Below are 14,056 nucleotides of genomic sequence, written 5' to 3'. Positions count from 1 at the left end.
GGAGCAAGGGGGATGAGCCAGGGTTTAGAGTGGTGTTAGAATATGACAAAGGCTCTTATCATGGAAGGATAATTTTGCCCTTCGGCAGCAATGTGCACATTTTTTGTGAATGGGAGCATTCATTTTGGGAGACCCAGCCACAGTGGGAAAAGCGGCACACGTGTTCCATCTCTGTCTCGAGGTTGCCCCTGCCCGGAAGAAATTGTACAGGGTGGGTGGGTGGGTGGTGGGGCAGTGTCTTTGCAGTTGGGGAAGTAGGTGTGGCAGGTGCTCAGCCGGCTCTGCCCTTAGAAACAACCTCCCCTCTTTGTGAAGGGACGGCGTGCTCTGGTGTGGAAATATAAAATGGATGTTCTCTTAAAATCAATAGACTGTCACGGCTTGACCGGACAGCTTCGACACCCCGGTAGGTGGCAATTGGTGGACACACACTCTACCTAGAGCACTTGGCCACAGCAAGACGGCAAGTGCGGCTCCCAGCCTGGTTCCCAGCAACTGTGTGTCCTTCCCTCTCCCTGTGTCTCCATGACATTTCCAGAAAATGCATCTTCACCAGAGGGCTTCACTTCCCTTCGTTGTGGCAGCACTAGCGAGCAGAATAGAGCAGCAGTTGTAAAGTTTCACTGGCACATTTTTAGCCACGTCCACTGGGAATTATGATTACCGTGATTGTTTGGGTGCTCGTATGAATGCAGAATAACTTTTAAAAACAGTGCACGGCAGACCTGAAATAGTGATAAAGACCAAAAAAAAAAAAGATAAATAAGCTATATTGCAAGCTATGAAAGAAATGAATGCCCCCTTTTAATTCATCAGTGTGCCAAGAATAGATAATAAAGTGCTTACTATGGGGGTGATTTTACAGCATGTTTCCTAAAGCTCCAGTGCAGGTGAGCTCATGAAGGCTGCTCATTGCTCTGTGCATATTTCCTGCATGAGCCCTGTTTCTCAGATTGCTTTGGTTCAGCCAGAGTCTCTCTTAGGGCAGGAGCACATCATGTTTCTCTCCTTGAGCCCTTGGTGGGAGGACAGGATCACCCTTTTGAGGGTTCTTGATTCTGCTGTTGGGTAGGGCAGCTCCATGGTAGAGAGGGATTTCAGGAGGCTCTTGTCTGTGTGGAATGAGCCTGACGGGGTCTGCCTTTCCCACTGCCCCCTCCCCCCCGCCACCGGTGCTTGGGGACATGCCCATCTCTGCCCGCAGGGCCAGCTGTGCTGGGTGTCCTATGCCCTGGGGGGCAGACCACCTTCCCTAGATGGAGCCATCATCTCCCTGCCAACAGGAACTACCAAGAAAGCATGTTTCTGAGCACCTCTGTCTGTGTCCGGGATCGCCCTCCCGCGTGGGCTTGCATGACTGATAGGAGATAGGAGTTCCTGACTTTTTTTTTTTTCTTCCTTTCTACACAGAACTTGACTACTCGTTTAAAAGCTCATTGATGGGGGCGCCTGGGTGGCTCAGTCGTTAAGCGTCTGCCTTCGGCTCAGGTCATGATCCCAGGGTCCTGGGATCGAGCCCCGCATCGGGCTCCCTGCTCCGCAGGAAGCCTGCTTCTCCCTCTCCCACTCCCCCTGCCTGTGTTCCCTCTCTCGCTGTGTCTCTGTCTGTCAAATAAATAAAATCTTTAGAAAAAAAAAGCTCATTGATGATATGAACCCAAAGGGATGTGGACCACATAGCACGTCAGCAATCTACATTTGCTTGTATCGCCCCACCTTCCTGGCAATTTCGGGCGGGAGGTGGTAGAGAGGAGGGAATGGATTGGAGGAGTTACATTTGGATGCCACCGGTGGGAAGCCACGGCCTGTGATGGGGCAGGGTGTGGCCAGGGGGCCCTGGTACCCCGAACCCGCGTGGCGGGAGCCCGGAGCCTGCAGGCTCGACCTCGCCGCTCAGAGGCCACCTCCCAAGGCCTGTCTGTGGCTCCCCATTCGGGCGTGCCGGCGAGCTCTCTTGGAGCTGCCCCTGTCCGTTAGAGGTTTCCAGAAGGCCTGAAGGTGAGGTGGGACAGGAGATTTGAGGTCTGCTCAGGTTAGCTGCTGAGAGATTTTCGCGAGAGTTTTATTTTTTGCCCCCCCCCACCCAATTTAAGACTGTCATGGAAGGCAGAGCTGTTCTAGAGAGAAACCAACCTTTCAGTAATCACAAAGCAGCTTTTATGAATTAAAAAAAAAAGAAAAGGATCTTGACCCTCTTTGAAAGGAAATAAAGGAGGAACCCAGTGTAAGGAAAACAGAAAAAGCTGATATTACAGTTTTTGTGATTACTCACATCCTAGGCTGGAGCTTGAGGAAGCCAGTTATAATGGAATTTCATTTTTTTTTTCTCTTCCTACATGTGCCTCTGCTCTCTTAGTTTTCATTAGAATGAGGAGTGGTTCGTACTTGGTGTGAAAAAAAAATTTGGGGGGGGGCATGTGGTCCTTGTTCTCTGCTGCCTGAAGGCTGGTGGTACCAAAGCTAGGATTTCCTTGTCCCTAATCCTCCACCTGGGAGTGGGGCAGGGAGTGGAGCCCCCGCGGCACCCCCCCCCTCCCGTCCCAGCTGCACTCCGCTCCAGGGCCCTTCCCGGGTGGGAGGGGCTCGCCTGGACCTGCGGCCTTGACACCAACCTTCTACCCAGGTAAGCAGACAGCCCCAAAGACCATGAGTAATTCACCTTCAGGTATTCGGAGGTGAAAAATCTAAAGCCATCTAGTGGTTAGTTATTATTAGTAGCCACTTTATTAGCACCGGTTTTAAAGATTATTTTATTGCTATTAGGATGCAAGTTGCCCGTAGCAGTTGGCCAATTTCACTGGTGAGCAGTGAGGCCGAGACTGTGACCAAAAGCAGATAGGCCTTCACTCTGGCTAAATTAAATAAATGTTTGTGCAAGCACACTTTGGTGTGCCTGTTGCGAGGGCTGACCTTCTACCACTAATTTCTCGCTGTGCTCTGGAAGATTGTAATTGTGGTAACATGATATAAATGTAAACTTTAGCTCTGCTTACACAGAACACACAAGACAGTTTGACACCTTCATTTCAGCAGTAAGAAATTACCACTGTCTCTTATTTCTTGCTCCGAGCTTAGGTGACCAAGCCAAGAAGTAATTACACAATTAGGGTTGACAAAGCAGTTCCTGTAACATTTTCTTCCCCTTAAGTTTGGGCAGCTTATTTCAATCCCACGTTTTCCATATCTTTGTCATTAACAACAAGATAGCCATTCTCAGTGTAATAAATTTGCTTACAAAGATTGGGAGGCTTGTAAAATTTAATGAAGATACAGGAGCATGGACTTCTACAAGTGTGGCTCTTTGAAGTTTACAGGTAGACATTGGGGGAGTTGACGGGCCACCCCTCCAGGGGGATGACTAACAAGTCACACATAAGCAGGCCAGTGGTGGAAATGACTCCCACGTAGGCGACCACTAAAATAGAGATTTTGAAAGGCTGTGCAGATAGGGGACACGGCTCGTCTGAGAGGCTTCCTCATCAAGGCTGACTCCCATTGCTAAGCTCCCAGCTAATTCTTTGTTCTTAAATTACAATATCTGCAGTAAGTATCTGGTGTTGTCATTAATTGTTAACTGATTTAAGATAGACTCTTTTCCTTGGAGGCTTAGATTACCATGTAGGCCTGACCCTACATAAGAAAAAAATAATAACACTCTCTCCCTTTTTATTTGTGACTGGCTCTGAAAGGAGAAAGACCCTTTCTGTGAAAGAATAATGAGCCTGTTCCTTATAATTTAACTGGCCAGTCCTTGAAGAAGACATTCTCGAACCTTCTGCGTTAGGACCGCCTGATTATGCAAACAAGCCCGAAGCATTGATGGCTGGACCAGGGCTGACCCAAAGCAAGTTAGGCCTGCTGTTGCATGGCAGCCTGGCCGGCCCCGGAGAGCCTGTCCCCAGCCTGGGCCTGGCAGAGGCACCCACGTGGCCGGCAGCACCTGCCTCTTCCCTCCCCGCCCTCCCATTTCGCAGCTGAGGATTCTTGCACACATCCAGGCCTTTCCCACACATCCGGTCAGAGGAATGACTCGGGGACGCCATGAGGTCCTTCCCTGAGGTGCAGACTGAACAAGTGTTTGGGTTTATCATTTCATTTTTCAGCAAGATGTGTTGGGACTGGGTGGATCCTGTCTAAATGAATTCTAGCTGGGGTCCTAGATAAAAGTTATATTTCTTCTGACAGAGTTTATAGCAACGTTTTTCTTAATTATTCTTGATGTTTTGCCCATTATACCATTAGCTTCTTCAGAGGACAGAGATAAATAGCTGGTATCCACAAGAACAAAGTGTGAACTGAATGCATTTAATTATTGATATCTCAGTAACTAAAGGTTCTAAAATGATGTTGTCAAATGCCTTAGTGATCTGACAGCAGCTGTATTGGTTTGCAGATGCAACTAGAGACACTGTCCAAGTAAACCCTAGAAAGGGAGAACATTAAGCAAAGAAGAGGATATAGTAGTTGATTTTCTCATTTCTTTTTTTCCATTCACCCCCCCCAATATAATTACTCTCATTTTGTGTGGTGAACTTTGAGGTTTAGGTAATATGCAGGATATTTTTTTAGATACGTAATAAAATGTAGATTGCCTGCATACTATTGTCTTTAAGTAAAATGCCTGGTTCAATTACATATAGATCGTGTGTGTTTATATATGTATAGAGGTGTGTGTGTAAGTGTGCATGTTTGTGCACATATATACGTATGTAGGTATATGTATGGTACATACGTATGTAGGTATATGTATGGTACATACGTATGTAGGTATATGTATGGTACCTATGCATGTAACCTGGTTGAAATAAATGTTTTCACAGTCTTGTTTTTACCAAAGGGAGTTTTTAAAACTAGCCTCATGCATGTTTTCAAATAGAATAAGCAGAATGCTAGCAAATTACATTTTTCCTCCTCTCATAAGCTACTGGGTCCTTCTCACGTGTAGGGAAGGAAGGAGTGCAGGTATTTATCCTGATATGTTGATATAACTCATCACGTCTTTAATTATTTGCATTTTTTTAATTATATTTTCTCTAAAATGTGGAGTGTGCTTCGCAGGGTTTAAAAAAATGTCTATGGAGGAACATCACTGCTGGGCAGACATGCAGTTCATGGCCCAGAGGCTCAAAGTCTAGCGCACCAAGCGTCAGGTCTTAGGAAAGAAAGGAACCATATGAACATGTCAAGTGTTGCTATAGAATTTTTTTTTTTTTTGAATGTTTGGCCTACAGTACTGTTCAACGTGATTGTGATAATTATATATGTTTTCTTAGGGCATTTGACTCATTTGCTGCTGCTTTTAAGAAACCAAACTGATGCCTCTCAGCAGTCTGATTGAGGGCTGTCAGGAGGAAGTCACGTTCTGGATGGTCACCCTGGCCGGGATGCCTCCCACAGCGTTTCTAACGCGGGGCCGTACTTCTTTCCTGGAGTTTTGGGTTTCCCTGGCCCTCGCATACTGGTCCTCATTGCTCAGGGTTTCCATTGGGACTCAGGGCTGCATGAGATTCTGGGAGGATATTTATTTGAAGTTGCACAGATGTTTACAGAAAGAGAGGCTGAGACATGGGCACTGAGCACAGCCAACCTTATGCAGAGGGGCTGCTGGTCCTTAATGTGTTCCATGTGCTCCGAGCTCTGTAATGGCAGCAAACAAGCCGCATTGTCCGGCTGCCTACTTGGAAATTAAATAATGAGTCTCCACAAGATACTTGCCCCACACCCTGACATCTCAGCTCCATGAGAAAGTGACATAGAGTGGGATCTCACGAGAGGCAAGCACCACTCTCACTCTGAAGGCTCAGAGCATCCGGGCGTGGGTGGGCGCGCATACACACACACACACACACGCACGCACGCGGACACACGCACACACACATGCACACACGCCCAGGCTTCTGTGTGTGTGCAGGGTTACTCTGCAGAAGCTATACATACAGAGCCCTGAAAGGTTTGATGGTAGCTTCCCCTCATGAAACTAAATGCATTTTAATTTTTTTATTAAAAAAGCAATAATGCACATAATACAAAATCCAAGAGAACCAAAGGGCAAACAATTAAACGAGAGTTCCCCTCCCAAAGGGTAAGCAGTGTTCCCAGTTTATGGTATATCTTCCTAGATATTTAAAATCATAAATACACACACACACTCTACATTGTACCTTTCTCTCTGCAACTAAAAATGTATCTCAGATATCTGTGATTTACTTTGACATGCATCCAAAAATGAAGACACACAAATGGATGGATAGACACATATGTGATAAAGCAAGTAAAGTAAAAAGTTAAAGTTAGAATCTAGGTGGTGGGTGGGGATGCGGGTAAAATGCTTTTCAACTGCGTTACAGTTCCACAAGAAGATGGTGGCAAAATCCGTATCTCAGTGACCACATTCTATCGTGTTATGTTGTGTTCCTTGTTTTATATGGTATGATGTGACACGGGGCCGCCTCATGCTTTCTGAGAGTGATATTTACTCCAGCGAGTGAATTTCCCTCTGGGTGGACGTTCGGGTTGCTCCCAGTCTTTCCTTTGGCCAGCACTGACACACAGAGGCATCCTGCATCCTCCTTGTGCGGGAATATCCTGCCATTGACATCTCTGTGGGATCCAGTCCTGAAGGTGGGATTGTTAGCCGAAAGGGTATGTTCAGTGAGCAAAATGATAAATATCCAAATTGTTCTCCAGAAAGGTGGCACGCATTTCCCTTCCCACAGCAATGTGGGAGTATGTTCGTGACGTTAGCTGGCTGTCAGAGCTTAGGTAATCCAGAATCACGGCCCGCAACCCCTCCTCCCGCCTCGCAGGGGCTAAGCATGTCTCTAGGCGTCTAAAAAAGGATACGAATGTGAAAGTATATGAATCCCCAATGTGAATCTCAGACTTTGGCCCCTTTTTATTCATATCTCTGGATGACAGAAAAATAGGTATTAAATTCCCAGGATCAGAGACCTTTGAGTCAGCTGGCCTGACGACCTCATTTGACGGACACGAAAGCCAAAGTCCAGAATTGGAAAGAGATCAGCCCAAGTTCTCATGGTCATTTCCTGGCTGAACCCAACTGTCGAAGGCGTGGAGTGATTTAAAGCCTGGCTCTGTGCTTGGACTGCGGAAGTCTGTTCCATTGGCATCCCTGTCACCTGAGGATGCTCCTGGAGCTCAGCGGCCGGGACGGAGAGGCGATGTGACTGTGTGTTAGCTATGTTTAGCTCCTGCGGAGTACGGCAGAGGTGGCTGGCTGCCGCATGCGGCTTCTTAGATAATGACCATAGAACACTGAAAATGTCCTTTTGGGTTTTGGCTGAATAATATTTAAGGATTTTGAAACAGTGACTTAATTGTGTTTTTATGTAATTGATGGCATTGTAGTAAAATGTATTGAGACACCACATCAGCATTTTCCTAACTGTTCCTTGGAGAAAAATATGCTCATATGAAAATGGTTTCTTCACTTTCCACTCATGGAATTGAGGGGGAAAAGATATCATTGTGCTTGCATGGAATCACTGTGCCCAGAGACTCTCTAATTTTAAAGTGTCTTCCCCTCCGGACTTGGCCTAAATTGCACAAGGATACCTCGCCTTTCTAAGTTGGGTTGTTGTCCCTTGTTTTGGGCCTATTGTGTCAGGAAGTTGGTCAGAAATGCTGCCTGGGCAGATTTCAGCGAAGTCCCATATACTGATAGGTCAGCAGACGATGGGCCAAAGGGGGCCCCGAGTCTCCAACCCGGGGACCCCGGCTGTAGCCACGTCCAGGTCTGACCTCATGCCTCTGCTCCCTGCCTTGGGTTTGGGAGGGGCTTGAAGGAAAGTGCTCTTGGCTTCAGCTTCCAGAAGTTGTGTCTGCACTCGGAGCCCTTATAATTTGATACTGGCATCTGAGAAATCCGGGCATCCCCATAAATGATATCAGTTGTCCTGGTCTTGGCACGGTTGGGTGCATGGGGAAGGGGATTTAAGTCAACTGTAAGAATTAATTTGGGGGCTAAATCTCGCTACTCGAGATTTCATTCTGAAGAGTCACGTCGTAAACATTAGAAGTGAAAATTCCAACAGTCGCTTTCTAATTATGGAAAACTCACAGGTCTGCTAACCTAAAAAATAATAGTAGTGCCTTAAAAGCTCCGTTGGCTGTCTTCCTAGGGCTTGGATGCCGCGCACCTCGCTCGTACTGTAGGCCGGCACTGTGTGGTGGTGCACAGACTTGGGGGCCTTCCCCGTGCGAGGTGATGTCACGCCCGAGAGCCAGCCTCCCATGGCATGCTTTAAATGTGCTGTCCTCCTGCTTGCGGTTGCACTTCTCTCCTCACTTCTGAACCTTGGGCCCTCATCGATCCTCACCGTGAGGGTGGCCCACATGCAGCCCGCTGCCCACAGTGGTTCCTGCAGGGCATGGAGAGATCACCCAGGGAAGACCCTGCAGCATTTCCAGGTGCCCCTGTGTGTGTGCAGAGCTGCTGCCTTCACCACCTGGGACAAACACCTTTCCAAGGTGTGTGACAGTGTGGGAAGGTGATTGCGGACTGAGTTTCCCATGCTGGGGCAGGGGCCGTGGTGGGCCTGTCCTGACGTGTCTGTTGGGCAGAAAGCCAGGCCCTTCCGGTGGTCTCTGTATGGACGTTTCTTAGGGCTCCTTGTGGGTCTACAAATGGGGAGTCCTCTGGGTATTCATAAGCTGGTGGTGCCTCACTGAGAGCAGGGATACATCGCGGGCTCCCACTTTGTAGAGTTCTTCGACATTGAATCCTTGTAGAGGTGAGAAACAAAAACCACAACAAAAATCAAGGAAAAAAAAAAAACAAGAAAAAATGTGCATTGACCGAATTATGCTTTGTCTTTTAACTTAAATGGCAAGGCTCATGTGTCTTGATGTCTGAAATAAATTATTATGAAACCTATCTTCAGGAGCTCATCATTGAATCCTAGTATTCTTTTTTCTTTTTTTTTTTTCTGATTTTTAAAACACTTTGGATCACTGAATAGTAAAGATTGCTAGATGCCTGTCGTGGAGACTCAAAGGATGCTCTGCTCCGGAGCCTGTGGGCTGGACGGCGTCTCTGTGATGCTGGGCTGTGCTGGGAGGCTACCCCCTGCTGGAACAGGGGTACGTGGCCTCTGGCACCTGGGGCTGTGGACAGTCTCCTCTTTGGGGCTGTCTCAGCATTCACTAACACAGGCTTGTTTAAAACAATTTCTGTGGGAGACACTCAGTGTTGCGTGGAAAAAAACAGGTTGCCATATACAACACAAACCCTAACACACACAGACACACACAAACGCGCATGCACGTGTGATGATAGAAAAAAAGAATTAAGTACCTCAAAATTGAAGTCATCTTTCTTCTTTTTTATCCTTCCTTCGGTATACTTTTATGTCCCAAATTTTCAGCCATGCACCTGTACCACTAACTCTTGGTACTGATGCTTTCTTGTATCAGGCAGCCTTGTGGCCAAGCAGAAGTAACCAGATCACTAGTGTCCTTTCTTTTTTGCTCATTCACTCATTCATTCATTTCTTCATTCATTCAGAAATGAAGTACTTCTCACTCCTTTTTCTCCTGACCTCAACTCTTGCAGGCAATCTCTCTCTCTCTCTCTCTCTCTCTCACACACACACACACACACACACACACACACAGCCTAGAGGGAAAGCTGCACTTCCCACACTGGGCCTGCTGTTGCAGATGTCAGGGAGATGAGAGGATAAATTGCCTGCATAGCCTACACTGGATGCTCTTGACCTGGCCACCTGACTGTGGTGGGGAGCCTTGAGTTTCCCAGACCTGAGTCTGTTTTTAAACACACACACACACACACACACACACACACACACACACACACACACAACATTAGTCAGTTTTCAGTGCAGTCTAAGCAGGGCCTGAGGCTCCAATGAAGCTTAGTAGTAAAAGTAACCAGAAGTACACTCACGAATTAAGGAGCTAAAAAACACAACAAAAACATCTCAAAAGGCATCTTTGGGGCATTGGAGGGGCATGTCTGAGGGTGCCGTGAGGGCAGGGGGTGGGGCTGGGATGAGGCACCACGGAGCAGTGCCCATCCCTGCCTGCATATCCAGCACCTCTGGAGCAGGGGCCTTTGCCTTTCCACACCATCATCATCTAGCTCGACGCTGGCATGATGAATGGGGTTCAGAGGATTACCTTGGAATATAAGGAGCTGGGGGAAGGGGGCAGGGAGGAACTTTAAAAGAAAATGATAAAATACAATATCTTACTTGTGCATGATTCCTGTCATCCTACGACAGTGACTCCATTTTACATTCTTTACATCGTGAAAAGTGTAAGACAATACATTGACACTTGCCAAGCTACGATTTTAAAGCCTGGAGGCAGAAACTCGTGTCTTGGGAGGATGTATCCTAAGGCCGCCTGGCTGGATGGCCCGAACTATACACCTGCTCACCATCTCCACACAACCTTTTAGGAAAGGGCGTTCTGCCTTCTCCATCACTCGTCCTGGAGTTCAGCACTGCTCAGGACCTGGGATTAAAACATTCCTGCAACCAGAGATTAAAATGTTCCCCAAAACACCCATGAGTGCCCAGGCTCAGCGTGTTCCTTGCTAGTCCAGTGGGCCAAGTCAGGGAGACCACAGCCTCCTGGCCCCGCCTCCCCTTAGCCAGGTGCGTGCTAGGCCTGCCTCCCTGCGGCCAAGTGGTCATGAGCATCCTCTCTTGGACTGCACCTAGCCACGTCTTAATGATAACAACCTGTAAAGGCTTAGGGCGGGGGGGAAAGATCAGTTTTTCAGGTTCTTCTTAGCAGGGACCCCCTCCCCAGAAGGGGCTGGAGAAGCATTCAACCTCCAACAGAGGAAAAACTGCAGGTACCACCCCTCACAGTGGGGGGAGGGCAGAGCACAGAGCAGGTTTGTCACGCCAGGTGTAGGCTCTCAGAAAGACATCTTTTGCCTGGACCATCTTCTTCTTCTTTTTTTTTTTTTAAGGTTACATAATATTCACACCATGGACTATTCCAGAACAGCCACAATGAAGGACCCGAAACCACATGCAACAGCAGGGAGGGATCATAACATATTAGGAGTGGATGAAGCAAATCAGAGAAGAGCTCACATAGGCTGGCAGTTGTGTTGCCAAAGCTCAGATGTGAACAGTTACCTGGGGTGGTTTGGGTGCCTTTGTATCTGGGCTACTTACCTGGTGGGAGGGGCCGGGTGGGAGAGGTGTGACTCTCAGGTCGGGTCCCAGTTCACAGGTCTTTGTTTGTTATTCTGCTTTAAGAACCTACACCTATATGATGTGAAGTTCTGCATGGATCAAACCCTACATGAGAACATGTTTCTGCATGTGGTCTTGCGGATTCTAAAGATCATTCCCAGATCTAAGATCATTGAGCCACACTGTCCCAATGATGTTTTAGTTCAGGGAGATTTGGTAAGAAACTCTCCGTCACTTCTACCAGCCATTTATTTTGGAAAGAATTCGGCACCAAAGGGCCCATCCCTTCTCTCCCTGGGGACTGCATCTTCGGGGTCCACCTGTCCTGCAGGAGATGAAGCTGGCCTCCCCGCCCCCACTCCGCTTATTTCCTAGCTCCTCGTCCCAGTGATGGCTGGGCTTTTGAGGGTGAGGAAGAGCATTTTGTGGTTGTTTTTTTTTCCTTGTGGTTATTTTCTCCTCTTCGAAGTTCTCTGGGTTGAAACTTTTCTCTCTGCCTGGTTGTGCTTTCGAGGGGCCTTGAGCACTTGGGGCCCAGGCCATGGTTTCCTGGGGCCTGACTGCCTCACCCTCGTGAGGACAGCAGGATCCTGCGGAGATTGCGTGAGGAGCTCAAGCGAAGGGGCCCGGGGCGGCTCTGTCCACCTGTGCCCTTGTGTTGGGGATTCAGACATTTTCACATCTTTAATGGGGTTTAACCGTGTCTTGTTGAACGTTCTTCACGTATATGTATACGTATAGATATCTAAGTGTGTGTGTGTGTGTATGTATGTATATATATGTATATATATATTTATTTAATTGCCAACAAAACCTTTAAAATATTTATTGGCAACAATGGCTTATGTGCAACATTCTGAAGGAATAAAAAAATAATTTTCTATATTTTTGGATAGAAGCCTTTTGTGTTTATAGCATGCTGCTTTTTATCTCCAGCGGAGCCGGCTGCCCGTAGCAGACTTTATTCATAGCTTGCTTGTTTCTGTAGCATTGCTAAGTTGTTGGGTGGTGATCCACACTTTCCCCAAGTCTCTCCCTGAGTCTTGCTCTTCTTTTTCTTTAGGGGAACGCACTGGGTGACTTTTAACGGGACGGGATTGATGCATGCTTTTATGTCCAGATCGACTCACCCAGGGAAAGCATCTCCTCAGATTGCTGGGATCAGACTTCAGGAGACCACGGAAGGGACTGAGCTGGAGTTAATTAGATGCATTTAGCCGTGGCACCGGGCTGGTAGGAGTGTCCACGGCCACGGGAGGGACCCACGTGAAAGCACCAGAGCTGCTGTTAAACCGTACCCTTGGGACTAGGTGTTTGCTACAGTCCTGGTGACCAGATCACTTCCTTCTGATAACGGAGATTTTATCATTTAGGGATGGCAAGTTAAGATACTTTTATTGAATGAACTTCCTGCTAAGTTTCTGAGCCGTAGCTGGGTTTATGACATAATTGCTCTACATGTTGATACCATCTTTTATCATAATTGTTTTTCATTGTTTTTAATAAAGGGATAAAAATAATAGGAGACATTTTAGAAAGTGGGGTTTTTTTGTTCTATTATTCATGATACTAAAAATTACCCAAAATAAGATATTTTACAAAAAAGGATTTTGTTCCAAAAGTGACTAATTTAAATCAGTTTATACAATGAACTTGCTAATGATCCTCAGTCTCGAGGAGTGTAATGCTTTTATACTGTTATCATTTTTTATGAATAGAATTATACAAAAAGTTCCTATTGTGTTGTACAGTGAGTTTCACACAACCATCCTTTATCAACAGATGGCAACCGGCACATGAAAAATAATTAAAAAATAAAATGAAAAGAAACCGAGAATGAATTAAAGTGCTTCTTTGCGTTCTGATCTGCATTTTTGGTTTAGAATTTTTATGGTGAATTGCCATATTATCTGTTATATCAGTTTACAATGAGGCTCCTATCAGACATAAAACAGATTTATAATACCATTAAAATACAATATCAAAGAATGAATAAGCAATTCAATAAAATTACAATAACACCAAGATAAAATGAAAGCCTTTTCAATAACAGTTTTATGCAAGAACATTTTGCAGATAAATATGTGTTTATAGATCTTTTAAATGTACATTTATTATACTGTTCCTAATAGAGCCACAGGGGTTAATTTTTCCTGTGTGTTGTCTTTTATAAGTGGTTTAAAAGCTAGCTGCAAAACTCTTCGATAGATTGTTTTGAATCTTTGAATTGATTTTGGTAAAGGGAGCTTTTACGGTCCTGCGGCTGAACGTTCCCACACAAATGAGTCAATATGGCTGGGCCCCCTTGCTGGGGGTGGGCAGCTGGGGGAGCCCCACGCCACCACCTGGGACCCGGACCCGAATGAGACGTGGAGGGAAAAGTGTGTAAATGAAGCTGAATTTTGTGGTCTTCCCATCCCGGATGTTCAGGTCTGGTTTCTGGGAGGGAAAGTTAAAAAAAAAAGAGAGAGAGAGAAAGAAAACGCCAAGGATGACAAGTCACCCTTGTCAGAGGTCCCGGGGCAGGGGTGGGGTGGGAACCGCAGCGAGGCCTGCTCCTTAGCTGCTGTCCCTGGGCGGGCAGAGGAGAGGCCACTGCTTCTGGGAGGCTGTGCCCTGCACTTTGTGTCCTGCTGCTCTCCCCACACCTGGCTTGCGCGTCTTAATTAAGCATCCTGTTTACTTCCTTTGTCTTTAATTTTAGCTGGGAGTTCCCCAGGCCTGCTGTGATCCTTGCCACGCTTGGCCGGTAGGGTCAGTGTGGCAGGAAATTCGGGGGAAAGGATGTGAGAGGCTCAGGAGACATTGCGGGCAGGTCTGAATCCCTGGCAGGGCCTGGGGGACCAGGGTGAAGTCGG

The 14,056-nt window shown here is 46.8% G+C and overlaps 1 protein-coding gene across 3 annotated transcripts in view; it reads left to right on the top strand.

Moving 5' to 3' along the window:
* TSHZ3 (teashirt zinc finger homeobox 3) overlaps nucleotides 1-14,056 on the top strand; it is a 75,217-nt gene that overhangs the window by 17,253 nt on the left and 43,908 nt on the right. The window contains exon 2 of one of the 3 annotated variants that reach the window (XR_003612375.2): nucleotides 12,262-12,798. The exons of the other annotated variants lie outside the window; for them this stretch is intronic. The gene's annotated coding sequence lies outside the window, so the exon portion shown is untranslated. Of the gene's footprint in view, nucleotides 1-12,261; nucleotides 12,799-14,056 lie in introns of those variants that run through there. 3 annotated transcript variants of the gene reach the window in all.

Source organism: Eumetopias jubatus, unplaced genomic scaffold (genome assembly GCF_037043125.1).
Source record: "Eumetopias jubatus isolate StellerSeaLion01/CBP00866 unplaced genomic scaffold, mEumJub1_p1.0 scaffold_10, whole genome shotgun sequence".
Taxonomy (NCBI): Eukaryota; Metazoa; Chordata; class Mammalia; order Carnivora; family Otariidae; genus Eumetopias; species Eumetopias jubatus.
The sequence above is the reverse complement of the archived record's forward strand: the minus strand, read 5'-3'. Positions and strand labels throughout refer to the sequence as shown.